This window comes from Phyllobates terribilis, unplaced genomic scaffold (genome assembly GCF_046119375.1).
Source record: "Phyllobates terribilis strain yellow unplaced genomic scaffold, ASM4611937v1 Scaffold_499__1_contigs__length_1316695, whole genome shotgun sequence".
NCBI classification, from domain to species: Eukaryota; Metazoa; Chordata; class Amphibia; order Anura; family Dendrobatidae; genus Phyllobates; species Phyllobates terribilis.
This window is the reverse complement of record NW_027363259.1, coordinates 614,567-641,749: the sequence shown is the minus strand read 5'-3', so window position 1 is coordinate 641,749 and position 27,183 is coordinate 614,567. Positions and strand designations below refer to the sequence as shown.

Genomic DNA, 27,183 nt, shown 5'->3' with positions numbered 1-27,183 from the left:
AAATCCAATGAGGAGAAGAAAAGCAGAGCCAAAGAGTTCATCCCAAAATCCGACAAACAAGCAAAATGAACAAAAAACATTGAATTCAATTCTTTCTGATTTTAGAAACTGCATTAAAGAAGGGGTGCACCGGTCCTGGAGATACTGCAATACCAGGTCAATGCGTGGAGTGGACAGAGCAAGCTCTTTTTCCATCTCCCTGTTCTAAAAATCCATTTAATATATGGTCCCCAGATAGGGGACGTATCAGATATTAAACTGATAAGAACAGATACTACACTTGATCTTAGCCAAAAGGCCGAGAAGCGATAACCAGAATTGGTTTCAAACTACGGAGCCACCCAAGGATCCTAAAAAGTCCATTTGTGGAGATGAGCTCCTGGACTCCCGTTAAGAAGACATGCTGTCAACCTCTAGATCCCTTACATGCCTGCACTTTTCGGCTTGCTGCTGCTGCAATCCACGCGTTTTAGATCTGCATAACTCCACCTCTTTAAACACAGCACCTTCACCCCCTGCTGTTCCCACCCGCCTCAACACCGTTGGAAGGGAGGAGAACCAATTAAGGCGGGGGGTGGGGTGGAACGAGCAGCTGTCTACCCTTAGCAGGAGGGCTCCTGATTACATACCTCTCCTGCTGCTGCTGCTGCTGCTGGCTGTCCAGCAGCAGACTGAAGGTGGCTGCTGCTGTGCACAGGTATATAAAGGCTCAGAGCCTATTATGACACGCGCAGCCAGCGTTCCATTGCCACATTCCATCTACTGCAGGCAGGATACCTGGCTGGCTGAATGTCGCTGAGAAGCTCACAGAGACCGCCATAAGCAACAGTTTAACAGAATGCCACAGACTAATCAACCAAACTTTTTGGGTTGGGTTCTCTTTTATAGTCTGCAGGCATTAAATGAAAGAAGTCAGTGTTCCAGCAGAAGGAGACAACGTTTCAGAAAAGGCATTGTAGCAAACCAAAAAAGAAATTTTAAGCGCAGCAGAGTAACCAGCGCACATACCTGTTAGCTCAGGTGAGTTTAAAAGGCTGCTGTTGATAACAAGGGCATTTGCTAAATAGATGGTGTGTGTGCAACAATATACTGAAAGGTCAATTATATTGTGCAGCTTATCTCACCACCTGTAGTTATTTAGGTGAAAGCTCCAAAATGCTTGCCTAATATGTCTGTTTATCCAAAAGGAAGTAAAAAGGGAGAGCTAGAAAGATAGCATTGCATCACAGTACATGGCAATGCAATGCACAGTTGCTGAAGTTGAACCAAAATGAGCTTGTAATCTGGCTTCTGCAACTTTGAACATGAAAAATCCAATGAGGAGAAGAAAAGCAGAGCCAAAGAGTCCATCCCAAAATCCGACAAACAAGCAAAATGAACAAAAAACATTGAATTCAATTCTTTCTGATTTTAGAAACTGCATTAAAGAAGGGGTGCACCGGTCCTGGAGATACTGCAATACCAGGTCAATGCGTGGAGTGGACAGAGCAAGCTCTTTTTCCATCTCCCTGTTCTAAAAATCCATTTAATATATGGTCCCCAGATAGGGGACGTATCAGATATTAAACTGATAAGAACAGATACTACACTTGATCTTAGCCAAAAGGCCGAGAAGCGATAACCAGAATTGGTTTCAAACTACGGAGCCACCCAAGGATCCTAAAAAGTCCATTTGTGGAGATGAGCTCCTGGACTCCCGTTAAGAAGACATGTTGTCAACCTCTAGATCCCTTACATGCCTGAACTTTTCGGCTTGCTGCTGCTGCAATCCACGCGTTTTAGATCTGCATAACTCCACCTCTTTAAACACAGCACCTTCACCCCCTGCTGTTCCCACCCGCCTCAACACCGTTGGAAGGGAGGAGAACCAATTAAGGCGGGGGGTGGGGTGGAACGAGCAGCTGTCTACCCTTAGCAGGAGGGCTCCTGATTACATACCTCTCCTGCTGCTGCTGCTGCTGGCTGTCCAGCAGCAGACTGAAGGTGGCTGCTGCTGTGCACAGGTATATAAAGGCTCAGAGCCTATTATGACACGCGCAGCCAGCGTTCCATTGCCACATTCCATCTACTGCAGGCAGGATACCTGGCTGGCTGAATGTCGCTGAGAAGCTCACAGAGACCGCCATAAGCAACAGTTTAACAGAATGCCACAGACTAATCAACCAAACTTTTTGGGTTGGGTTCTCTTTTATAGTCTGCAGGCATTAAATGAAAGAAGTCAGTGTTCCAGCAGAAGGAGACAACGTTTCAGAAAAGGCATTGTAGCAAACCAAAAAAGAAATTTTAAGCGCAGCAGAGTAACCAGCGCACATACCTGTTAGCTCAGGTGAGTTTAAAAGGCTGCTGTTGATAACAAGGGCATTTGCTAAATAGATGGTGTGTGTGCAACAATATACTGAAAGGTCAATTATATTGTGCAGCTTATCTCACCACCTGTAGTTATTTAGGTGAAAGCTCCAAAATGCTTGCCTAATATGTCTGTTTATCCAAAAGGAAGTAAAAAGGGAGAGCTAGAAAGATAGCATTGCATCACATTACATGGCAATGCAATGCACAGTTGCTGAAGTTGAACCAAAATGAGCTTGTAATCTGGCTTCTGCAACTTTGAACATGAAAAATCCAATGAGGAGAAGAAAAGCAGAGCCAAAGAGTCCATCCCAAAATCCGACAAACAAGCAAAATGAACAAAAAACATTGAATTCAATTCTTTCTGATTTTAGAAACTGCATTAAAGAAGGGGTGCACCGGTCCTGGAGATACTGCAATACCAGGTCAATGCGTGGAGTGGACAGAGCAAGCTCTTTTTCCATCTCCCTGTTCTAAAAATCCATTTAATATATGGTCCCCAGATAGGGGACGTATCAGATATTAAACTGATAAGAACAGATACTACACTTGATCTTAGCCAAAAGGCCGAGAAGCGATAACCAGAATTGGTTTCAAACTACGGAGCCACCCAAGGATCCTAAAAAGTCCATTTGTGGAGATGAGCTCCTGGACTCCCGTTAAGAAGACATGTTGTCAACCTCTAGATCCCTTACATGCCTGCACTTTTCGGCTTGCTGCTGCTGCAATCCACGCGTTTTAGATCTGCATAACTCCACCTCTTTAAACACAGCACCTTCACCCCCTGCTGTTCCCACCCGCCTCAACACCGTTGGAAGGGAGGAGAACCAATTAAGGCGGGGGGTGGGGTGGAACGAGCAGCTGTCTACCCTTAGCAGGAGGGCTCCTGATTACATACCTCTCCTGCTGCTGCTGCTGCTGGCTGTCCAGCAGCAGACTGAAGGTGGCTGCTGCTGTGCACAGGTATATAAAGGCTCAGAGCCTATTATGACACGCGCAGCCAGCGTTCCATTGCCACATTCCATCTACTGCAGGCAGGATACCTGGCTGGCTGAATGTCGCTGAGAAGCTCACAGAGACCGCCATAAGCAACAGTTTAACAGAATGCCACAGACTAATCAACCAAACTTTTTGGGTTGGGTTCTCTTTTATAGTCTGCAGGCATTAAATGAAAGAAGTCAGTGTTCCAGCAGAAGGAGACAACGTTTCAGAAAAGGCATTGTAGCAAACCAAAAAAGAAATTTTAAGCGCAGCAGAGTAACCAGCGCACATACCTGTTAGCTCAGGTGAGTTTAAAAGGCTGCTGTTGATAACAAGGGCATTTGCTAAATAGATGGTGTGTGTGCAACAATATACTGAAAGGTCAATTATATTGTGCAGCTTATCTCACCACCTGTAGTTATTTAGGTGAAAGCTCCAAAATGCTTGCCTAATATGTCTGTTTATCCAAAAGGAAGTAAAAAGGGAGAGCTAGAAAGATAGCATTGCATCACATTACATGGCAATGCAATGCACAGTTGCTGAAGTTGAACCAAAATGAGCTTGTAATCTGGCTTCTGCAACTTTGAACATGAAAAATCCAATGAGGAGAAGAAAAGCAGAGCCAAAGAGTCCATCCCAAAATCCGACAAACAAGCAAAATGAACAAAAAACATTGAATTCAATTCTTTCTGATTTTAGAAACTGCATTAAAGAAGGGGTGCACCGGTCCTGGAGATACTGCAATACCAGGTCAATGCGTGGAGTGGACAGAGCAAGCTCTTTTTCCATCTCCCTGTTCTAAAAATCCATTTAATATATGGTCCCCAGATAGGGGACGTATCAGATATTAAACTGATAAGAACAGATACTACACTTGATCTTAGCCAAAAGGCCGAGAAGCGATAACCAGAATTGGTTTCAAACTACGGAGCCACCCAAGGATCCTAAAAAGTCCATTTTTGGAGATGAGCTCCTGGACTCCCGTTAAGAAGACATGTTGTCAACCTCTAGATCCCTTACATGCCTGCACTTTTCGGCTTGCTGCTGCTGCAATCCACGCGTTTTAGATCTGCATAACTCCACCTCTTTAAACACAGCACCTTCACCCCCTGCTGTTCCCACCCGCCTCAACACCGTTGGAAGGGAGGAGAACCAATTAAGGCGGGGGGTGGGGTGGAACGAGCAGCTGTCTACCCTTAGCAGGAGGGCTCCTGATTACATACCTCTCCTGCTGCTGCTGCTGCTGGCTGTCCAGCAGCAGACTGAAGGTGGCTGCTGCTGTGCACAGGTATATAAAGGCTCAGAGCCTATTATGACACGCGCAGCCAGCGTTCCATTGCCACATTCCATCTACTGCAGGCAGGATACCTGGCTGGCTGAATGTCGCTGAGAAGCTCACAGAGACCGCCATAAGCAACAGTTTAACAGAATGCCACAGACTAATCAACCAAACTTTTTGGGTTGGGTTCTCTTTTATAGTCTGCAGGCATTAAATGAAAGAAGTCAGTGTTCCAGCAGAAGGAGACAACGTTTCAGAAAAGGCATTGTAGCAAACCAAAAAAGAAATTTTAAGCGCAGCAGAGTAACCAGCGCACATACCTGTTAGCTCAGGTGAGTTTAAAAGGCTGCTGTTGATAACAAGGGCATTTGCTAAATAGATGGTGTGTGTGCAACAATATACTGAAAGGTCAATTATATTGTGCAGCTTATCTCACCACCTGTAGTTATTTAGGTGAAAGCTCCAAAATGCTTGCCTAATATGTCTGTTTATCCAAAAGGAAGTAAAAAGGGAGAGCTAGAAAGATAGCATTGCATCACATTACATGGCAATGCAATGCACAGTTGCTGAAGTTGAACCAAAATGAGCTTGTAATCTGGCTTCTGCAACTTTGAACATGAAAAATCCAATGAGGAGAAGAAAAGCAGAGCCAAAGAGTCCATCCCAAAATCCGACAAACAAGCAAAATGAACAAAAAACATTGAATTCAATTCTTTCTGATTTTAGAAACTGCATTAAAGAAGGGGTGCACCGGTCCTGGAGATACTGCAATACCAGGTCAATGCGTGGAGTGGACAGAGCAAGCTCTTTTTCCATCTCCCTGTTCTAAAAATCCATTTAATATATGGTCCCCAGATAGGGGACGTATCAGATATTAAACTGATAAGAACAGATACTACACTTGATCTTAGCCAAAAGGCCGAGAAGCGATAACCAGAATTGGTTTCAAACTACGGAGCCACCCAAGGATCCTAAAAAGTCCATTTGTGGAGATGAGCTCCTGGACTCCCGTTAAGAAGACATGTTGTCAACCTCTAGATCCCTTACATGCCTGCACTTTTCGGCTTGCTGCTGCTGCAATCCACGCGTTTTAGATCTGCATAACTCCACCTCTTTAAACACAGCACCTTCACCCCCTGCTGTTCCCACCCGCCTCAACACCGTTGGAAGGGAGGAGAACCAATTAAGGCGGGGGGTGGGGTGGTACGAGCAGCTGTCTACCCTTAGCAGGAGGGCTCCTGATTACATACCTCTCCTGCTGCTGCTGCTGCTGGCTGTCCAGCAGCAGACTGAAGGTGGCTGCTGCTGTGCACAGGTATATAAAGGCTCAGAGCCTATTATGACACGCGCAGCCAGCGTTCCATTGCCACATTCCATCTACTGCAGGCAGGATACCTGGCTGGCTGAATGTCGCTGAGAAGCTCACAGAGACCGCCATAAGCAACAGTTTAACAGAATGCCACAGACTAATCAACCAAACTTTTTGGGTTGGGTTCTCTTTTATAGTCTGCAGGCATTAAATGAAAGAAGTCAGTGTTCCAGCAGAAGGAGACAACGTTTCAGAAAAGGCATTGTAGCAAACCAAAAAAGAAATTTTAAGCGCAGCAGAGTAACCAGCGCACATACTTGTTAGCTCAGGTGAGTTTAAAAGGCTGCTGTTGATAACAAGGGCATTTGCTAAATAGATGGTGTGTGTGCAACAATATACTGAAAGGTCAATTATATTGTGCAGCTTATCTCACCACCTGTAGTTATTTAGGTGAAAGCTCCAAAATGCTTGCCTAATATGTCTGTTTATCCAAAAGGAAGTAAAAAGGGAGAGCTAGAAAGATAGCATTGCATCACATTACATGGCAATGCAATGCACAGTTGCTGAAGTTGAACCAAAATGAGCTTGTAATCTGGCTTCTGCAACTTTGAACATGAAAAATCCAATGAGGAGAAGAAAAGCAGAGCCAAAGAGTCCATCCCAAAATCCGACAAACAAGCAAAATGAACAAAAAACATTGAATTCAATTCTTTCTGATTTTAGAAACTGCATTAAAGAAGGGGTGCACCGGTCCTGGAGATACTGCAATACCAGGTCAATGCGTGGAGTGGACAGAGCAAGCTCTTTTTCCATCTCCCTGTTCTAAAAATCCATTTAATATATGGTCCCCAGATAGGGGACGTATCAGATATTAAACTGATAAGAACAGATACTACACTTGATCTTAGCCAAAAGGCCGAGAAGCGATAACCAGAATTGGTTTCAAACTACGGAGCCACCCAAGGATCCTAAAAAGTCCATTTGTGGAGATGAGCTCCTGGACTCCCGTTAAGAAGACATGTTGTCAACCTCTAGATCCCTTACATGCCTGCACTTTTCGGCTTGCTGCTGCTGCAATCCACGCGTTTTAGATCTGCATAACTCCACCTCTTTAAACACAGCACCTTCACCCCCTGCTGTTCCCACCCGCCTCAACACCGTTGGAAGGGAGGAGAACCAATTAAGGCGGGGGGTGGGGTGGAACGAGCAGCTGTCTACCCTTAGCAGGAGGGCTCCTGATTACATACCTCTCCTGCTGCTGCTGCTGCTGGCTGTCCAGCAGCAGACTGAAGGTGGCTGCTGCTGTGCACAGGTATATAAAGGCTCAGAGCCTATTATGACACGCGCAGCCAGCGTTCCATTGCCACATTCCATCTACTGCAGGCAGGATACCTGGCTGGCTGAATGTCGCTGAGAAGCTCACAGAGACCCCCATAAGCAACAGTTTAACAGAATGCCACAGACTAATCAACCAAACTTTTTGGGTTGGGTTCTCTTTTATAGTCTGCAGGCATTAAATGAAAGAAGTCAGTGTTCCAGCAGAAGGAGACAACGTTTCAGAAAAGGCATTGTAGCAAACCAAAAAAGAAATTTTAAGCGCAGCAGAGTAACCAGCGCACATACCTGTTAGCTCAGGTGAGTTTAAAAGGCTGCTGTTGATAACAAGGGCATTTGCTAAATAGATGGTGTGTGTGCAACAATATACTGAAAGGTCAATTATATTGTGCAGCTTATCTCACCACCTGTAGTTATTTAGGTGAAAGCTCCAAAATGCTTGCCTAATATGTCTGTTTATCCAAAAGGAAGTAAAAAGGGAGAGCTAGAAAGATAGCATTGCATCACATTACATGGCAATGCAATGCACAGTTGCTGAAGTTGAACCAAAATGAGCTTGTAATCTGGCTTCTGCAACTTTGAACATGAAAAATCCAATGAGGAGAAGAAAAGCAGAGCCAAAGAGTCCATCCCAAAATCCGACAAACAAGCAAAATGAACAAAAAACATTGAATTCAATTCTTTCTGATTTTAGAAACTGCATTAAAGAAGGGGTGCACCGGTCCTGGAGATACTGCAATACCAGGTCAATGCGTGGAGTGGACAGAGCAAGCTCTTTTTCCATCTCCCTGTTCTAAAAATCCATTTAATATATGGTCCCCAGATAGGGGACGTATCAGATATTAAACTGATAAGAACAGATACTACACTTGATCTTAGCCAAAAGGCCGAGAAGCGATAACCAGAATTGGTTTCAAACTACGGAGCCACCCAAGGATCCTAAAAAGTCCATTTGTGGAGATGAGCTCCTGGACTCCCGTTAAGAAGACATGTTGTCAACCTCTAGATCCCTTACATGCCTGCACTTTTCGGCTTGCTGCTGCTGCAATCCACGCGTTTTAGATCTGCATAACTCCACCTCTTTAAACACAGCACCTTCACCCCCTGCTGTTCCCACCCGCCTCAACACCGTTGGAAGGGAGGAGAACCAATTAAGGCGGGGGGTGGGGTGGTACGAGCAGCTGTCTACCCTTAGCAGGAGGGCTCCTGATTACATACCTCTCCTGCTGCTGCTGCTGCTGGCTGTCCAGCAGCAGACTGAAGGTGGCTGCTGCTGTGCACAGGTATATAAAGGCTCAGAGCCTATTATGACACGCGCAGCCAGCGTTCCATTGCCACATTCCATCTACTGCAGGCAGGATACCTGGCTGGCTGAATGTCGCTGAGAAGCTCACAGAGACCGCCATAAGCAACAGTTTAACAGAATGCCACAGACTAATCAACCAAACTTTTTGGGTTGGGTTCTCTTTTATAGTCTGCAGGCATTAAATGAAAGAAGTCAGTGTTCCAGCAGAAGGAGACAACGTTTCAGAAAAGGCATTGTAGCAAACCAAAAAAGAAATTTTAAGCGCAGCAGAGTAACCAGCGCACATACCTGTTAGCTCAGGTGAGTTTAAAAGGCTGCTGTTGATAACAAGGGCATTTGCTAAATAGATGGTGTGTGTGCAACAATATACTGAAAGGTCAATTATATTGTGCAGCTTATCTCACCACCTGTAGTTATTTAGGTGAAAGCTCCAAAATGCTTGCCTAATATGTCTGTTTATCCAAAAGGAAGTAAAAAGGGAGAGCTAGAAAGATAGCATTGCATCACATTACATGGCAATGCAATGCACAGTTGCTGAAGTTGAACCAAAATGAGCTTGTAATCTGGCTTCTGCAACTTTGAACATGAAAAATCCAATGAGGAGAAGAAAAGCAGAGCCAAAGAGTCCATCCCAAAATCCGACAAACAAGCAAAATGAACAAAAAACATTGAATTCAATTCTTTCTGATTTTAGAAACTGCATTAAAGAAGGGGTGCACCGGTCCTGGAGATACTGCAATACCAGGTCAATGCGTGGAGTGGACAGAGCAAGCTCTTTTTCCATCTCCCTGTTCTAAAAATCCATTTAATATATGGTCCCCAGATAGGGGACGTATCAGATATTAAACTGATAAGAACAGATTTTTTTTTTTTTTTTTTTTTTTTTCTCCTCAGACGAGGAAATTCCACAGTCTATGGAAAGCAGACAAAGGAAAATTCCATCAAAACAGCTGCGTCAAATCCAATACGCAATTTGCTGTCCCCATCATCATCGGAAATATTTATTTCATATTTCAAAACAACAATAACAAAAATCAAGAGGTACTAACAATATATCTCCACTTTTTAACTTTCCATATTCCCTCCGCATCCACTTCCCCTCTCCTCTTTTTGTCCCATAGGAAACACACATACATCTTCCCCAAAATCACCTTCACACTATCCTTTACAGCAATTTCCTTCCTTTTAAACACATACACATTCCTCACATCCCATAACACTTCCTTTATACATGCAAGCATCAACCACAAGACTCTTTCCTTCGTCCCATCACATATTCCCAAACCAAACATAAACAACTCAAAAGACAACAAATTCACACCACACAATTCTTTACACAAAGGCCCCATTCTCCCAATCACATCTCTAGCATACTGGCAATTCCAAAAAACATGCAACACACTTTCCCTTCCACCACAGCCATTTCTTGGACACATTTCACTCCTCACCAAACCTCTATTCCTCTGAAACTCTCTCACAGGTAATACTCCATGTAAAGACTGCCACACAACTTCACTCTGTTTGTTGGTCATACCACTCATCCGCACTTTCTTCCAAACCTTCTGCACATCACCACCCCTAACCATATTTATTCCACATTCTACCTCTCTACATTCAATCATCCTATACACAGCCTTCTTATTCTCCAGCAATCTCACATCTGCATCACACAGTTCATACCTCACCAAAAACTTATAAACCCACACATACCATACAGGCACCTCAAAAGCAATCGGACATCGCAAATCCCTTTCTTGCCACTTTAAACGAAACAAATACGCTCCAAATAAATACCTACACATAGATGAAAACTTTCCATCCGCCCTAATCACTTTCAAAACAAACACAACGATATTCACACCAAAAAACACGTCCAAATTCGGAAAACCCAAACCACCTTTTTCCACTCTTTTAACCAAAATTTCTCTCCTAGCTCTCTCCATTTTCGAGTTCCACAAAAAAACAAATAAAATTCTATTCAAGCTTCTCATACACATATATCCTGGTGGAAATACTACCGCAATATATAAAAATATTGGCAACACCACACTCTTAACAATTAAAATCTTCCCAAAAAAGAATAAACTCCTCAATTTCCAAAAATTCAACTTCTGCTCAACTTTTCCTTTCGCATCATCCCAACTTTCTTTCCCATCCAAACTCTCTGAAAACTTCACACCCAAAACTTTAATAGGTCCATTCACTACATTCACACCTACATCCCTACTTAAACTTCCGCCTCCAAAACCCTTACACTCACTCTTTTCCCAATTCACTTTAAACGCAGATGCACCACAAAAAATAGACACTAACAACTTCACCCGCCTCACCGAACATTCAGAATCACATAATACACACACGTCATCCATATAACCACTCACCTTCCATTCTTTTCCTCCACCTCCCGGCACTTGCACACCACGAATTACCTTATCTTTCCTCAGCATACACAACAATGGCTCAATTGCACAAATAAATGCTACAGGGGACAAAGGACACCCCTGTCGCACACCCGAAAACACATTCACTTTCCTACCCACATACCCATTCATTAAAACACAGCTATAAACACCCGCATACAAACTTCTCACTCGCCCAACAAAATCAGCCGGAAAACCCATTTTTAACAACACTCTGAACAAAAAACCATGCGACAACCTATCATAAGCCTTTTCAAAATCCAAACTTAACAAAAATACACTCTTCTTACGACCCATGCAATCCCATAGACAATCTCTTAACATACACACACACTCATGAATCCGCCTCCCAGGTACCGCACAACACTGCTCATCCCCAATCACACTCTCTATCACATCACGCATCCTATTAGCCATAAGTTTTGCATAGATTTTATAATCACAATTAAGTAACGTTATTGGCCTCCAATTCCTCAGACTTTTCAAATCCCCTTTCTTAGGAATTAACACAACCATACCTGCACGCATACTCTCAGTCACCTCCATGTTTCCCCACATATACTTACATACATCCACAAAGTCCTTACCAATCACACCCCACATCACACGATAAAATTCTACTGGGAGGCCATCCTCCCCCGGCGTCTTATTCAAAGCCATACTACACATAACCTTCCATACCTCATCACCAGTCACCTCACCCATCACTCTCTCTCTTTCTGCTTCACTCAACTTACTCTCTAACACACTCAAAACATCATTCTCCAAACATTCATCCCTCTGTTTCACTGCATACAGATCCTCATAAAACTTAGCCACCTCTTCACACATATCCTCTCCACTCACCTCACTTCCATCTGCTCCATACACCACGCTCATACTCTGTTTCTTTCCAAAAACTTTTTTAAAGAAAAACCGAGAACATTTCTCATCCTGCTCCATCTTATCAATCTTTGCCCTAAACACTATGCTTCTCCCTCTCTCCAACAAAAACTCACTAATCTCCTTTTTTACCTCTAAAATATCCTCCTCCACCTCAACTCCTCCTTCCCTTAACTTATACAAAACGCTCAACCGCGCGTTCAGTTTAACAAAACTCTCTCTTTTAATTGCTGCATACTTGTATCCTAAATTTTTAAAGAACATTTTTGTTTGTTTCTTCACCCAGTCCCACCACTCACAAACATTCCCAAACTCATTTTTATGCTTACACCATTCTTCATACCGCCTTTCATACTCCTTTCTCACATCTTCATTCTCTAACAGTTTAACATTTAACTTCCACAATCCTCTCCCAAACACTCCATCAACTTTTATATCCAACTCACACAACATACACACATGATCTGAAAAAAGAACGTTTTCCTGCCTATAATTAACAGAAACCATATTTTTAGAAATAAAACAATAATCCAATCTGGATTGTACCCTACCACTCTCAGAAAAGAAAGTGTTCAACAAAGGATTCATGTTACACACGCGCTGCATATCACACAACCCAAAATCATTCACTAACTCCAATAATGCTTTCCCAGACACATCCACATTCACTCTCCCCACATCACAGTTCATATCACCCACAATTACCACAGGTATTCTTCCTGGAACAAAAAGCTTAATTTTTTCAAATAAATTTTTGCGCTCATTTTTTTCAACTGGCGCATAAACATTAATAACACAAAACTTTACATTCTTGTATACAAAATTAGCAAGGATACATCTCCCCACCTCAATAACCAAATAATCACTCAAAACAACCTCCCTTCCTTTAACCAAAATACCCACACCATCATTCTTATTACATGCACTCCCCGACCACACAGACGCTCCATAAGACCATTCATCCCCTTTCACACCATCCACTACCCCACATTCTTGTAAACAAAAAATAGATGCATTTTGCATAGCTAAAAACTCAAAAATAGCAGCTCTTCTTACTTTACTTTTAAACACTCTTACGTTTTGGGACACTATGGTAAATCCCATAATACTTCTACTCCTTCACCAATTACACAAAGAAATAGCCTTTGGCCTAAACCAAAGCTCACAAGAGGACAAAAAGAAAAAACATTTACAATATTATATGGTGACACTATCCAGCACCACCACTATCCTCCTCCGCCATCAGAACAGAACAGCTGGTTTCCGACCCGCTGGCTTCACCAGCCACACTCCTCATTCTGGCAGTTCTGATCTTCCTCTGAGGCTCACTAAAATCTGCATCATCACTGCCCCCACCATCCTCCCTACGACTCTTCTTTGCACCCCTATCATCCTCCGAAGAAAAATCTTCAATGTTTTCAGGACCCGAAGGGTGTTCAGGACTGTCGGGTTCCGAGATTTGCACTTCACATCCTGTTGCGTCCATTGCCTCTCCAAAAGTCATCATCTCAGGCAGCTCTGCTTCCACCACTTTCCTAGATATTCTCGCAGACACTGCCTTTTTCTCCACCTTTGCCACTTCCCTCCAGAACTCCTTTTCTTCCCTCCGCTTCTTCCTCATTTCTTCAGCAGAAGAAGAACATGGTCTCAGGGACACCTCCTCTGGCGCCGTAGAGGGAGAGGCTCTACCAGTTTCCCGCCTCCTTCCCTCTCTCTCCTCCCTCTCCAATCTTTCCAGCACTTTCAGTGCGCTTGCCATCTGCCTCCTCTCCAGCTCCTCCTCCTTCTGTTCTTTATCAGAACGTCTAGGTGCACTCATAGGACAGTCCTTATACATGTGATCACTACTCCCACAGACATCACAGGACTTGGCCTCTGGACACTGGTTGGCCATATGCCCCTCCTTTCTGCAATTTCGGCAACACTGCCCTTTAAGGCATGTTACCATGATATGTCCGAAAGAAAAGCATCTACGGCAAAACATGGGCTGGCCTGGGTAAAAGAGGAAACCTCTATGGCCTGCAACGGAAAAATTTGATGGAGGGTGTCTAAAGCCCCCCACACTGTCAGGATCCCTTTTCAATTTCACACGGAATTTATACTGACAGTTAAAGATTCCTAGACAATTGACTTGCTTCACTCCCTTCCGCACATATTCACAGTAGCGAGAGAGGAAGCACTCCAGCAGCTCAGGGTCTGTAAAAGGGTTATAGACAGTCACAGTCACCTCCTTTTCTTGCAGACCAAACAAAGGTTCCCATCTAACTCCTTCCAAGCAGGGGTCACTAGAGTGACCACGGAGCCATTCAAAGACATTAAGGCAAACATCCTGGTCCATAAAGGTAACGTCATAATTACCTTGACGTGAAAATTCGTTGACACTGAAGATCTCAGAACGTCTTGCTCCAGCTTTGCCTTCAACGATGTCTTGGAAAATGAAAACCACGTTGTTCTTGTTCTGGTCAGATGGATCCACGGACAAACGGATGGTGTTCTTCACAAAAGACATCTTGGATTCTGTCGGTATGGAATACCACAGGAAAAAGCAGAAAATCCTCCACAAAAGGGTCCGGATTCCTCCAGGAGACTCGCACCAATCAAGGTACAGTCATACGATCGCAGCCAAAAGGCCGAGAAGCGATAACCAGAATTGGTTTCAAACTACGGAGCCACCCAAGGATCCTGAAAAGTCCATTTGTGGAGATGAGCTCCTGGACTCCCGTTAAGAAGACATGTTGTCAACCTCTAGATCCCTTACATGCCTGCACTTTTCGGCTTGCTGCTGCTGCAATCCACGCGTTTTAGATCTGCATAACTCCACCTCTTTAAACACAGCACCTTCACCCCCTGCTGTTCCCACCCGCCTCAACACCGTTGGAAGGGAGGAGAACCAATTAAGGCGGGGGGTGGGGTGGAACGAGCAGCTGTCTACCCTTAGCAGGAGGGCTCCTGATTACATACCTCTCCTGCTGCTGCTGCTGCTGCTGGCTGTCCAGCAGCAGACTGAAGGTGGCTGCTGCTGTGCACAGGTATATAAAGGCTCAGAGCCTATTATGACACGCGCAGCCAGCGTTCCATTGCCACATTCCATCTACTGCAGGCAGGATACCTGGCTGGCTGAATGTCGCTGAGAAGCTCACAGAGACCGCCATAAGCAACAGTTTAACAGAATGCCACAGACTAATCAACCAAACTTTTTGGGTTGGGTTCTCTTTTATAGTCTGCAGGCATTAAATGAAAGAAGTCAGTGTTCCAGCAGAAGGAGACAACGTTTCAGAAAAGGCATTGTAGCAAACCAAAAAAGAAATTTTAAGCGCAGCAGAGTAACCAGCGCACATACCTGTTAGCTCAGGTGAGTTTAAAAGGCTGCTGTTGATAACAAGGGCATTTGCTAAATAGATGGTGTGTGTGCAACAATATACTGAAAGGTCAATTATATTGTGCAGCTTATCTCACCACCTGTAGTTATTTAGGTGAAAGCTCCAAAATGCTTGCCTAATATGTCTGTTTATCCAAAAGGAAGTAAAAAGGGAGAGCTAGAAAGATAGCATTGCATCACATTACATGGCAATGCAATGCACAGTTGCTGAAGTTGAACCAAAATGAGCTTGTAATCTGGCTTCTGCAACTTTGAACATGAAAAATCCAATGAGGAGAAGAAAAGCAGAGCCAAAGAGTCCATCCCAAAATCCGACAAACAAGCAAAATGAACAAAAAACATTGAATTCAATTCTTTCTGATTTTAGAAACTGCATTAAAGAAGGGGTGCACCGGTCCTGGAGATACTGCAATACCAGGTCAATGCGTGGAGTGGACAGAGCAAGCTCTTTTTCCATCTCCCTGTTCTAAAAATCCATTTAATATATGGTCCCCAGATAGGGGACGTATCAGATATTAAACTGATAAGAACAGATACTACACTTGATCTTAGCCAAAAGGCCGAGAAGCGATAACCAGAATTGGTTTCAAACTACGGAGCCACCCAAGGATCCTAAAAAGTCCATTTGTGGAGATGAGCTCCTGGACTCCCGTTAAGAAGACATGTTGTCAACCTCTAGATCCCTTACATGCCTGCACTTTTCGGCTTGCTGCTGCTGCAATCCACGCGTTTTAGATCTGCATAACTCCACCTCTTTAAACACAGCACCTTCACCCCCTGCTGTTCCCACCCGCCTCAACACCGTTGGAAGGGAGGAGAACCAATTAAGGCGGGGGGTGGGGTGGAACGAGCAGCTGTCTACCCTTAGCAGGAGGGCTCCTGATTACATACCTCTCCTGCTGCTGCTGCTGCTGGCTGTCCAGCAGCAGACTGAAGGTGGCTGCTGCTGTGCACAGGTATATAAAGGCTCAGAGCCTATTATGACACGCGCAGCCAGCGTTCCATTGCCACATTCCATCTACTGCAGGCAGGATACCTGGCTGGCTGAATGTCGCTGAGAAGCTCACAGAGACCGCCATAAGCAACAGTTTAACAGAATGCCACAGACTAATCAACCAAACTTTTTGGGTTGGGTTCTCTTTTATAGTCTGCAGGCATTAAATGAAAGAAGTCAGTGTTCCAGCAGAAGGAAACAACGTTTCAGAAAAGGCATTGTAGCAAACCAAAAAAGAAATTTTAAGCGCAGCAGAGTAACCAGCGCACATACCTGTTAGCTCAGGTGAGTTTAAAAGGCTGCTGTTGATAACAAGGGCATTTGCTAAATAGATGGTGTGTGTGCAACAATATACTGAAAGGTCAATTATATTGTGCAGCTTATCTCACCACCTGTAGTTATTTAGGTGAAAGCTCCAAAATGCTTGCCTAATATGTCTGTTTATCCAAAAGGAAGTAAAAAGGGAGAGCTAGAAAGATAGCATTGCATCACATTACATGGCAATGCAATGCACAGTTGCTGAAGTTGAACCAAAATGAGCTTGTAATCTGGCTTCTGCAACTTTGAACATGAAAAATCCAATGGGGAGAAGAAAAGCAGAGCCAAAGAGTCCATCCCAAAATCCGACAAACAAGCAAAATGAACACAAAACATTGAATTCAATTCTTTCTGATTTTAGAAACTGCATTAAAGAAGGGGTGCACCGGTCCTGGAGATACTGCAATACCAGGTCAATGCGTGGAGTGGACAGAGCAAGCTCTTTTTCCATCTCCCTGTTCTAAAAATCCATTTAATATATGGTCCCCAGATAGGGGACGTATCAGATATTAAACTGATAAGAACAGATACTACACTTGATCTTAGCCAAAAGGCCGAGAAGCGATAACCAGAATTGGTTTCAAACTACGGAGCCACCCAAGGATCCTAAAAAGTCCATTTGTGGAGATGAGCTCCTGGACTCCCGTTAAGAAGACATGTTGTCAACCTCTAGATCCCTTACATGCCTGCACTTTTCGGCTTGCTGCTGCTGCAATCCACGCGTTTTAGATCTGCATAACTCCACCTCTTTAAACACAGCACCTTCACCCCCTGCTGTTCCCACCCGCCTCAACACCGTTGGAAGGGAGGAGAACCAATTAAGGCGGGGGGTGGGGTGGAACGAGCAGCTGTCTACCCTTAGCAGGAGGGCTCCTGATTACATACCTCTCCTGCTGCTGCTGCTGCTGGCTGTCCAGCAGCAGACTGAAGGTGGCTGCTGCTATGCACAGGTATATAAAGGCTCAGAGCCTATTATGACACGCGCAGCCAGCGTTCCATTGCCACATTCCATCTACTGCAGGCAGGATACCTGGCTGGCTGAATGTCGCTGAGAAGCTCACAGAGACCGCCATAAGCAACAGTTTAACAGAATGCCACAGACTAATCAACCAAACTTTTTGGGTTGGGTTCTCTTTTATAGTCTGCAGGCATTAAATGAAAGAAGTCAGTGTTCCAGCAGAAGGAGACAACGTTTCAGAAAAGGCATTGTAGCAAACCAAAAAAGAAATTTTAAGCGCAGCAGAGTAACCAGCGCACATACCTGTTAGCTCAGGTGAGTTTAAAAGGCTGCTGTTGATAACAAGGGCATTTGCTAAATAGATGGTGTGTGTGCAACAATATACTGAAAGGTCAATTATATTGTGCAGCTTATCTCACCACCTGTAGTTATTTAGGTGAAAGCTCCAAAATGCTTGCCTAATATGTCTGTTTATCCAAAAGGAAGTAAAAAGGGAGAGCTAGAAAGATAGCATTGCATCACATTACATGGCAATGCAATGCACAGTTGCTGAAGTTGAACCAAAATGAGCTTGTAATCTGGCTTCTGCAACTTTGAACATGAAAAATCCAATGAGGAGAAGAAAAGCAGAGCCAAAGAGTCCATCCCAAAATCCGACAAACAAGCAAAATGAACAAAAAACATTGAATTCAATTCTTTCTGATTTTAGAAACTGCATTAAAGAAGGGGTGCACCGGTCCTGGAGATACTGCAATACCAGGTCAATGCGTGGAGTGGACAGAGCAAGCTCTTTTTCCATCTCCCTGTTCTAAAAATCCATTTAATATATGGTCCCCAGATAGGGGACGTATCAGATATTAAACTGATAAGAACAGATTTTTTTTTTTTTTTCGAAAGCCCGAATTCGTGTACAAAACCCGAGTGCGCTTAAAAAAGTGACAAGTGCCACAAAAAAAGTGCACTAGGATGCTGGTCTTCTTGAAACCCTCTCCAAAAGGAGAAGAGTCCCCCAAACCATTCCCCGTCCCTCCGAGCCAGAAGGCCACAGCGAGGAACAGGGAGAAATAGCCACCTCCAGCCGGAGCCAGAGGCGACCCAATCTTACCCCCAGCACCTGCCCGAGTTCTCACCCGAGCAAGGCACTGGGAGCCAAAGACTGTGCTCCCCTCCCGGAAGAGGGGAGCCAACAACGCTCTCCTCCAGAAAGAGGAGAGCCAGGGGGGTTCAGGGGGGAGCGGAACCTGATGGCCACACACTCCCCCCCTAGACCTGCCAAGAGAGGAACCCGTAAGGGAACCGCATCCCGACAAAATCCTAGTAAGGACGTGGACACACGTGAAAAAGTGGACACACAGTGACAAAAAAATTAAATAAATAGTGAAGGTTTCACAGTATAATACTGCCCGGACCTTCGACCGGGAATTGAAAAATTCCCCATCCTAAGGCCAGAAGGCCCGGAATAAGGGTGTGTGTGAAGAAAGAAATATTGAAGTGCTAGTGCAAATGTGCCATAAACTCAAGTGGGGTTCCCAATCCCAGTGAGTTGAGGCACCCCAGGGTCACCACTCCTGGGGCACTTCACACTTCGGGCTTTCGATCTTCCCCGGCCCAATGGCGTCGATCCTGGGGGGCCATGCTTTCCACCAGATGACTATATTAGCCACCTGGCGTACTAACAAGCGCCTAAACCCCAGTGTGCATAATGTATCAATCTACTAGGGCGGCCAACATCCAAAACCGCCTTTTCGAAAGATACTACACTTGATCTTAGCCAAAAGGCCGAGAAGCGATAACCAGAATTGGTTTCAAACTACGGAGCCACCCAAGGATCCTAAAAAGTCCATTTGTGGAGATGAGCTCCTGGACTCCCGTTAAGAAGACATGTTGTCAACCTCTAGATCCCTTACATGCCTGCACTTTTCGGCTTGCTGCTGCTGCAATCCACGCGTTTTAGATCTGCATAACTCCACCTCTTTAAACACAGCACCTTCACCCCCTGCTGTTCCCACCCGCCTCAACACCGTTGGAAGGGAGGAGAACCAATTAAGGCGGGGGGTGGGGTGGAACGAGCAGCTGTCTACCCTTAGCAGGAGGGCTCCTGATTACATACCTCTCCTGCTGCTGCTGCTGCTGGCTGTCCAGCAGCAGACTGAAGGTGGCTGCTGCTGTGCACAGGTATATAAAGGCTCAGAGCCTATTATGACACGCGCAGCCAGCGTTCCATTGCCACATTCCATCTACTGCAGGCAGGATACCTGGCTGGCTGAATGTCGCTGAGAAGCTCACAGAGACCGCCATAAGCAACAGTTTAACAGAATGCCACAGACTAATCAACCAAACTTTTTGGGTTGGGTTCTCTTTTATAGTCTGCAGGCATTAAATGAAAGAAGTCAGTGTTCCAGCAGAAGGAGACAACGTTTCAGAAAAGGCATTGTAGCAAACCAAAAAAGAAATTTTAAGCGCAGCAGAGTAACCAGCGCACATACCTGTTAGCTCAGGTGAGTTTAAAAGGCTGCTGTTGATAACAAGGGCATTTGCTAAATAGATGGTGTGTGTGCAACAATATACTGAAAGGTCAATTATATTGTGCAGCTTATCTCACCACCTGTAGTTATTTAGGTGAAAGCTCCAAAATGCTTGCCTAATATGTCTGTTTATCCAAAAGGAAGTAAAAAGGGAGAGCTAGAAAGATAGCATTGCATCACATTACATGGCAATGCAATGCACAGTTGCTGAAGTTGAACCAAAATGAGCTTGTAATCTGGCTTCTGCAACTTTGAACATGAAAAATCCAATGAGGAGAAGAAAAGCAGAGCCAAAGAGTCCATCCCAAAATCCGACAAACAAGCAAAATGAACAAAAAACATTGAATTCAATTCTTTCTGATTTTAGAAACTGCATTAAAGAAGGGGTGCACCGGTCCTGGAGATACTGCAATACCAGGTCAATGCGTGGAGTGGACAGAGCAAGCTCTTTTTCCATCTCCCTGTTCTAAAAATCCATTTAATATATGGTCCCCAGATAGGGGACGTATCAGATATTAAACTGATAAGAACAGATTTTTTTTTTTTTTTTTTTGAAAGCCCGAAATCGTGTACAAAACCCGAGTGCGCTTAAAAAAGTGACAAGTGCCACAAAAAAAGTGCACTAGGATGCTGGTCTTCTTGAAACCCTCTCCAAAAGGAGAAGGGTCCCCCAAACCATTCCCCGTCCCTCCGAGCCAAAAGGCCACAGCGAGGAACAGGGACAAAAAGCCACCTCCAGCCGAAGCCAGGGGCGACCCAATCTTACCCCCAGCACCTGCCCGAGTTCTCACCCGAGCAAGGCACTGGGAGCCAAAGACTGTGCTCCCCTCCCGGAAGAGGGGAGCCAACAACGCTCTCCTCCCGAAAGAGGAGAGCCAGGGGGGTTCAGGGGGGAGCGGAACCTGATGGCCACACACTCCCCCCCTAGACCTGCCAAGAGAGGAACCCGTAAGGGAACCGCATCCCGACAAAATCCTAGTAGGACGTGACACACGTGAATAAGTGGACACACAGTGACAAAGAAATTAAATAAATAGTGAAGGTTTCACAGTATAATACTGCCCGGACCTTCGACCGGGAATTGAAAAATTCCCCATCCTAAGGCCAGAAGGCCCGGAATAAGGGTGTGTGCGAAGAAAGAAAATTTGAAGTGCTTGTGCAAATGTGCCATAAACTCAAGTGGGGTTCCCAATCCCAGTGAGTTAAGGCACCCCAGGGTCACCACTCCTGGGGCACTTCACACTTCGGGCTTTCGATCTTCCCCGGCCCAATGGCGTCGATCCTGGGGGGCCATGCTTTCCACCATATGACTATATTAGCCACCTGGCGTACTAACAAGCGCCTAAACCCCAGTGTGCATAATGTATCAATCTACTAGGGCGGCCAACATCCAAAACCGCCTTTTCGAAAGATACTACACTTGATCTTAGCCAAAAGGCCGAGAAGCGATAACCAGAATTGGTTTCAAACTACGGAGCCACCCAAGGATCCTAAAAAGTCCATTTGTGGAGATGAGCTCCTGGACTCCCGTTAAGAAGACATGTTGTCAACCTCTAGATCCCTTACATGCCTGCACTTTTCGGCTTGCTGCTGCTGCAATCCACGCGTTTTAGATCTGCATAACTCCACCTCTTTAAACACAGCACCTTCACCCCCTGCTGTTCCCACCCGCCTCAACACCGTTGGAAGGGAGGAGAACCAATTAAGGCGGGGGGTGGGGTGGAACGAGCAGCTGTCTACCCTTAGCAGGAGGGCTCCTGATTACATACCTCTCCTGCTGCTGCTGCTGCTGGCTGTCCAGCAGCAGACTGAAGGTGGCTGCTGCTGTGCACAGGTATATAAAGGCTCAGAGCCTATTATGACACGCGCAGCCAGCGTTCCATTGCCACATTCCATCTACTGCAGGCAGGATACCTGGCTGGCTGAATGTCGCTGAGAAGCTCACAGAGACCGCCATAAGCAACAGTTTAACAGAATGCCACAGACTAATCAACCAAACTTTTTGGGTTGGGTTCTCTTTTATAGTCTGCAGGCATTAAATGAAAGAAGTCAGTGTTCCAGCAGAAGGAGACAACGTTTCAGAAAAGGCATTGTAGCAAACCAAAAAAGAAATTTTAAGCGCAGCAGAGTAACCAGCGCACATACCTGTTAGCTCAGGTGAGTTTAAAAGGCTGCTGTTGATAACAAGGGCATTTGCTAAATAGATGGTGTGTGTGCAACAATATACTGAAAGGTCAATTATATTGTGCAGCTTATCTCACCACCTGTAGTTATTTAGGTGAAAGCTCCAAAATGCTTGCCTAATATGTCTGTTTATCCAAAAGGAAGTAAAAAGGGAGAGCTAGAAAGATAGCATTGCATCACATTACATGGCAATGCAATGCACAGTTGCTGAAGTTGAACCAAAATGAGCTTGTAATCTGGCTTCTGCAACTTTGAACATGAAAAATCCAATGAGGAGAAGAAAAGCAGAGCCAAAGAGTCCATCCCAAAATCCGACAAACAAGCAAAATGAACAAAAAACATTGAATTCAATTCTTTCTGATTTTAGAAACTGCATTAAAGAAGGGGTGCACCGGTCCTGGAGATACTGCAATACCAGGTCAATGCGTGGAGTGGACAGAGCAAGCTCTTTTTCCATCTCCCTGTTCTAAAAATCCATTTAATATATGGTCCCCAGATAGGGGACGTATCAGATATTAAACTGATAAGAACAGATACTACACTTGATCTTAGCCAAAAGGCCGAGAAGCGATAACCAGAATTGGTTTCAAACTACGGAGCCACCCAAGGATCCTAAAAAGTCCATTTGTGGAGATGAGCTCCTGGACTCCCGTTAAGAAGACATGTTGTCAACCTCTAGATCCCTTACATGCCTGCACTTTTCGGCTTGCTGCTGCTGCAATCCACGTGTTTTAGATCTGCATAACTCCACCTCTTTAAACACAGCACCTTCACCCCCTGCTGTTCCCACCCGCCTCAACACCGTTGGAAGGGAGGAGAACCAATTAAGGCGGGGGGTGGGGTGGAACGAGCAGCTGTCTACCCTTAGCAGGAGGGCTCCTGATTACATACCTCTCCTGCTGCTGCTGCTGCTGGCTGTCCAGCAGCAGACTGAAGGTGGCTGCTGCTGTGCACAGGTATATAAAGGCTCAGAGCCTATTATGACACGCGCAGCCAGCGTTCCATTGCCACATTCCATCTACTGCAGGCAGGATACCTGGCTGGCTGAATGTCGCTGAGAAGCTCACAGAGACCGCCATAAGCAACAGTTTAACAGAATGCCACAGACTAATCAACCAAACTTTTTGGGTTGGGTTCTCTTTTATAGTCTGCAGGCATTAAATGAAAGAAGTCAGTGTTCCAGCAGAAGGAGACAACGTTTCAGAAAAGGCATTGTAGCAAACCAAAAAAGAAATTTTAAGCGCAGCAGAGTAACCAGCGCACATACCTGTTAGCTCAGGTGAGTTTAAAAGGCTGCTGTTGATAACAAGGGCATTTGCTAAATAGATGGTGTGTGTGCAACAATATACTGAAAGGTCAATTATATTGTGCAGCTTATCTCACCACCTGTAGTTATTTAGGTGAAAGCTCCAAAATGCTTGCCTAATATGTCTGTTTATCCAAAAGGAAGTAAAAAGGGAGAGCTAGAAAGATAGCATTGCATCACATTACATGGCAATGCAATGCACAGTTGCTGAAGTTGAACCAAAATGAGCTTGTAATCTGGCTTCTGCAACTTTGAACATGAAAAATCCAATGAGGAGAAGAAAAGCAGAGCCAAAGAGTCCATCCCAAAATCCGACAAACAAGCAAAATGAACAAAAAACATTGAATTCAATTCTTTCTGATTTTAGAAACTGCATTAAAGAAGGGGTGCACCGGTCCTGGAGATACTGCAATACCAGGTCAATGCGTGGAGTGGACAGAGCAAGCTCTTTTTCCATCTCCCTGTTCTAAAAATCCATTTAATATATGGTCCCCAGATAGGGGACGTATCAGATATTAAACTGATAAGAACAGATACTACACTTGATCTTAGCCAAAAGGCCGAGAAGCGATAACCAGAATTGGTTTCAAACTACGGAGCCACCCAAGGATCCTAAAAAGTCCATTTGTGGAGATGAGCTCCTGGACTCCCGTTAAGAAGACATGTTGTCAACCTCTAGATCCCTTACATGCCTGCACTTTTCGGCTTGCTGCTGCTGCAATCCACGCGTTTTAGATCTGCATAACTCCACCTCTTTAAACACAGCACCTTCACCCCCTGCTGTTCCCACCCGCCTCAACACCGTTGGAAGGGAGGAGAACCAATTAAGGCGGGGGGTGGGGTGGAACGAGCAGCTGTCTACCCTTAGCAGGAGGGCTCCTGATTACATACCTCTCCTGCTGCTGCTGCTGCTGGCTGTCCAGCAGCAGACTGAAGGTGGCTGCTGCTGTGCACAGGTATATAAAGGCTCAGAGCCTATTATGACACGCGCAGCCAGCGTTCCATTGCCACATTCCATCTACTGCAGGCAGGATACCTGGCTGGCTGAATGTCGCTGAGAAGCTCACAGAGACCGCCATAAGCAACAGTTTAACAGAATGCCACAGACTAATCAACCAAACTTTTTGGGTTGGGTTCTCTTTTATAGTCTGCAGGCATTAAATGAAAGAAGTCAGTGTTCCAGCAGAAGGAGACAACGTTTCAGAAAAGGCATTGTAGCAAACCAAAAAAGAAATTTTAAGCGCAGCAGAGTAACCAGCGCACATACCTGTTAGCTCAGGTGAGTTTAAAAGGCTGCTGTTGATAACAAGGGCATTTGCTAAATAGATGGTGTGTGTGCAACAATATACTGAAAGGTCAATTATATTGTGCAGCTTATCTCACCACCTGTAGTTATTTAGGTGAAAGCTCCAAAATGCTTGCCTAATATGTCTGTTTATCCAAAAGGAAGTAAAAAGGGAGAGCTAGAAAGATAGCATTGCATCACATTACATGGCAATGCAATGCACAGTTGCTGAAGTTGAACCAAAATGAGCTTGTAATCTGGCTTCTGCAACTTTGAACATGAAAAATCCAATGAGGAGAAGAAAAGCAGAGCCAAAGAGTCCATCCCAAAATCCGACAAACAAGCAAAATGAACAAAAAACATTGAATTCAATTCTTTCTGATTTTAGAAACTGCATTAAAGAAGGGGTGCACCGGTCCTGGAGATACTGCAATACCAGGTCAATGCGTGGAGTGGACAGAGCAAGCTCTTTTTCCATCTCCCTGTTCTAAAAATCCATTTAATATATGGTCCCCAGATAGGGGACGTATCAGATATTAAACTGATAAGAACAGATACTACACTTGATCTTAGCCAAAAGGCCGAGAAGCGATAACCAGAATTGGTTTCAAACTACGGAGCCACCCAAGGATCCTAAAAAGTCCATTTGTGGAGATGAGCTCCTGGACTCCCGTTAAGAAGACATGTTGTCAACCTCTAGATCCCTTACATGCCTGCACTTTTCGGCTTGCTGCGGCTGCAATCCACGCGTTTTAGATCTGCATAACTCCACCTCTTTAAACACAGCACCTTCACCCCCTGCTGTTCCCACCCGCCTCAACACCGTTGGAAGGGAGGAGAACCAATTAAGGCGGGGGGTGGGGTGGAACGAGCAGCTGTCTACCCTTAGCAGGAGGGCTCCTGATTACATACCTCTCCTGCTGCTGCTGCTGCTGCTGGCTGTCCAGCAGCAGACTGAAGGTGGCTGCTGCTGTGCACAGGTATATAAAGGCTCAGAGCCTATTATGACACGCGCAGCCAGCGTTCCATTGCCACATTCCATCTACTGCAGGCAGGATACCTGGCTGGCTGAATGTCGCTGAGAAGCTCACAGAGACCGCCATAAGCAACAGTTTAACAGAATGCCACAGACTAATCAACCAAACTTTTTGGGTTGGGTTCTCTTTTATAGTCTGCAGGCATTAAATGAAAGAAGTCAGTGTTCCAGCAGAAGGAGACAACGTTTCAGAAAAGGCATTGTAGCAAACCAAAAAAGAAATTTTAAGCGCAGCAGAGTAACCAGCGCACATACCTGTTAGCTCAGGTGAGTTTAAAAGGCTGCTGTTGATAACAAGGGCATTTGCTAAATAGATGGTGTGTGTGCAACAATATACTGAAAGGTCAATTATATTGTGCAGCTTATCTCACCACCTGTAGTTATTTAGGTGAAAGCTCCAAAATGCTTGCCTAATATGTCTGTTTATCCAAAAGGAAGTAAAAAGGGAGAGCTAGAAAGATAGCATTGCATCACATTACATGGCAATGCAATGCACAGTTGCTGAAGTTGAACCAAAATGAGCTTGTAATCTGGCTTCTGCAACTTTGAACATGAAAAATCCAATGAGGAGAAGAAAAGCAGAGCCAAAGAGTCCATCCCAAAATCAGACAAACAAGCAAAATGAACAAAAAACATTGAATTCAATTCTTTCTGATTTTAGAAACTGCATTAAAGAAGGGGTGCACCGGTCCTGGAGATACTGCAATACCAGGTCAATGCGTGGAGTGGACAGAGCAAGCTCTTTTTCCATCTCCCTGTTCTAAAAATCCATTTAATATATGGTCCCCAGATAGGGGACGTATCAGATATTAAACTGATAAGAACAGATACTACACTTGATCTTAGCCAAAAGGCCGAGAAGCGATAACCAGAATTGGTTTCAAACTACGGAGCCACCCAAGGATCCTAAAAAGTCCATTTGTGGAGATGAGCTCCTGGACTCCCGTTAAGAAGACATGTTGTCAACCTCTAGATCCCTTACATGCCTGCACTTTTCGGCTTGCTGCTGCTGCAATCCACGCGTTTTAGATCTGCATAGCTCCACCTCTTTAAACACAGCACCTTCACCCCCTGCTGTTCCCACCCGCCTCAACACCGTTGGAAGGGAGGAGAACCAATTAAGGCGGGGGGTGGGGTGGAACGAGCAGCTGTCTACCCTTAGCAGGAGGGCTCCTGATTACATACCTCTCCTGCTGCTGCTGCTGCTGGCTGTCCAGCAGCAGACTGAAGGTGGCTGCTGCTGTGCACAGGTATATAAAGGCTCAGAGCCTATTATGACACGCGCAGCCAGCGTTCCATTGCCACATTCCATCTACTGCAGGCAGGATACCTGGCTGGCT

At 44.9% G+C, this 27,183-nt stretch overlaps 16 non-coding genes and 2 pseudogenes across 16 annotated transcripts; all 18 read right to left on the bottom strand.

Annotated features, from left to right (window-relative positions):
- Window positions 1-119: 119 nt before the first annotated feature.
- LOC141230663 (U2 spliceosomal RNA) lies at window positions 120-310 on the bottom strand. The gene has a single exon (XR_012297116.1). It is a non-coding gene; the product is annotated as a U2 spliceosomal RNA (small nuclear RNA).
- Window positions 311-1,428: 1,118 nt separating this feature from the next.
- Window positions 1,429-1,619, bottom strand: LOC141230661 (U2 spliceosomal RNA). Its single transcript, XR_012297114.1, has one exon. It is a non-coding gene; the product is annotated as a U2 spliceosomal RNA (small nuclear RNA).
- Window positions 1,620-2,734: 1,115 nt separating this feature from the next.
- On the bottom strand, window positions 2,735-2,925 carry LOC141230660 (U2 spliceosomal RNA). Its single transcript, XR_012297113.1, has one exon. It is a non-coding gene; the product is annotated as a U2 spliceosomal RNA (small nuclear RNA).
- Window positions 2,926-4,040: 1,115 nt separating this feature from the next.
- On the bottom strand, window positions 4,041-4,231 carry LOC141230659 (U2 spliceosomal RNA). Its single transcript, XR_012297112.1, has one exon. It is a non-coding gene; the product is annotated as a U2 spliceosomal RNA (small nuclear RNA).
- Window positions 4,232-5,346: 1,115 nt separating this feature from the next.
- LOC141230658 (U2 spliceosomal RNA) lies at window positions 5,347-5,537 on the bottom strand. The gene has a single exon (XR_012297111.1). It is a non-coding gene; the product is annotated as a U2 spliceosomal RNA (small nuclear RNA).
- A 1,115-nt stretch (window positions 5,538-6,652) lies between these two features.
- Window positions 6,653-6,843, bottom strand: LOC141230657 (U2 spliceosomal RNA). The gene has a single exon (XR_012297110.1). It is a non-coding gene; the product is annotated as a U2 spliceosomal RNA (small nuclear RNA).
- Window positions 6,844-7,958: 1,115 nt separating this feature from the next.
- On the bottom strand, window positions 7,959-8,149 carry LOC141230654 (U2 spliceosomal RNA). The gene has a single exon (XR_012297108.1). It is a non-coding gene; the product is annotated as a U2 spliceosomal RNA (small nuclear RNA).
- A 1,115-nt stretch (window positions 8,150-9,264) lies between these two features.
- Window positions 9,265-9,460, bottom strand: LOC141230367 (U2 spliceosomal RNA). Its single transcript, XR_012296896.1, has one exon. It is a non-coding gene; the product is annotated as a U2 spliceosomal RNA (small nuclear RNA).
- A 6,158-nt stretch (window positions 9,461-15,618) lies between these two features.
- On the bottom strand, window positions 15,619-15,809 carry LOC141230653 (U2 spliceosomal RNA). The gene has a single exon (XR_012297107.1). It is a non-coding gene; the product is annotated as a U2 spliceosomal RNA (small nuclear RNA).
- A 1,115-nt stretch (window positions 15,810-16,924) lies between these two features.
- LOC141230652 (U2 spliceosomal RNA) lies at window positions 16,925-17,115 on the bottom strand. The gene has a single exon (XR_012297106.1). It is a non-coding gene; the product is annotated as a U2 spliceosomal RNA (small nuclear RNA).
- A 1,115-nt stretch (window positions 17,116-18,230) lies between these two features.
- LOC141230370 (U2 spliceosomal RNA) lies at window positions 18,231-18,415 on the bottom strand. Its single transcript, XR_012296899.1, has one exon. It is a non-coding gene; the product is annotated as a U2 spliceosomal RNA (small nuclear RNA).
- Window positions 18,416-19,206: 791 nt separating this feature from the next.
- LOC141230438 (U2 spliceosomal RNA) lies at window positions 19,207-19,298 on the bottom strand (annotated as a pseudogene).
- Window positions 19,299-20,413: 1,115 nt separating this feature from the next.
- Window positions 20,414-20,603, bottom strand: LOC141230341 (U2 spliceosomal RNA). The gene has a single exon (XR_012296880.1). It is a non-coding gene; the product is annotated as a U2 spliceosomal RNA (small nuclear RNA).
- Window positions 20,604-21,390: 787 nt separating this feature from the next.
- Window positions 21,391-21,482, bottom strand: LOC141230436 (U2 spliceosomal RNA; annotated as a pseudogene).
- Window positions 21,483-22,597: 1,115 nt separating this feature from the next.
- Window positions 22,598-22,788, bottom strand: LOC141230651 (U2 spliceosomal RNA). The gene has a single exon (XR_012297105.1). It is a non-coding gene; the product is annotated as a U2 spliceosomal RNA (small nuclear RNA).
- Window positions 22,789-23,903: 1,115 nt separating this feature from the next.
- On the bottom strand, window positions 23,904-24,094 carry LOC141230650 (U2 spliceosomal RNA). The gene has a single exon (XR_012297104.1). It is a non-coding gene; the product is annotated as a U2 spliceosomal RNA (small nuclear RNA).
- A 1,115-nt stretch (window positions 24,095-25,209) lies between these two features.
- LOC141230648 (U2 spliceosomal RNA) lies at window positions 25,210-25,400 on the bottom strand. The gene has a single exon (XR_012297102.1). It is a non-coding gene; the product is annotated as a U2 spliceosomal RNA (small nuclear RNA).
- A 1,118-nt stretch (window positions 25,401-26,518) lies between these two features.
- On the bottom strand, window positions 26,519-26,709 carry LOC141230647 (U2 spliceosomal RNA). The gene has a single exon (XR_012297101.1). It is a non-coding gene; the product is annotated as a U2 spliceosomal RNA (small nuclear RNA).
- Between the last annotated feature and the right edge of the window lie 474 nt (window positions 26,710-27,183).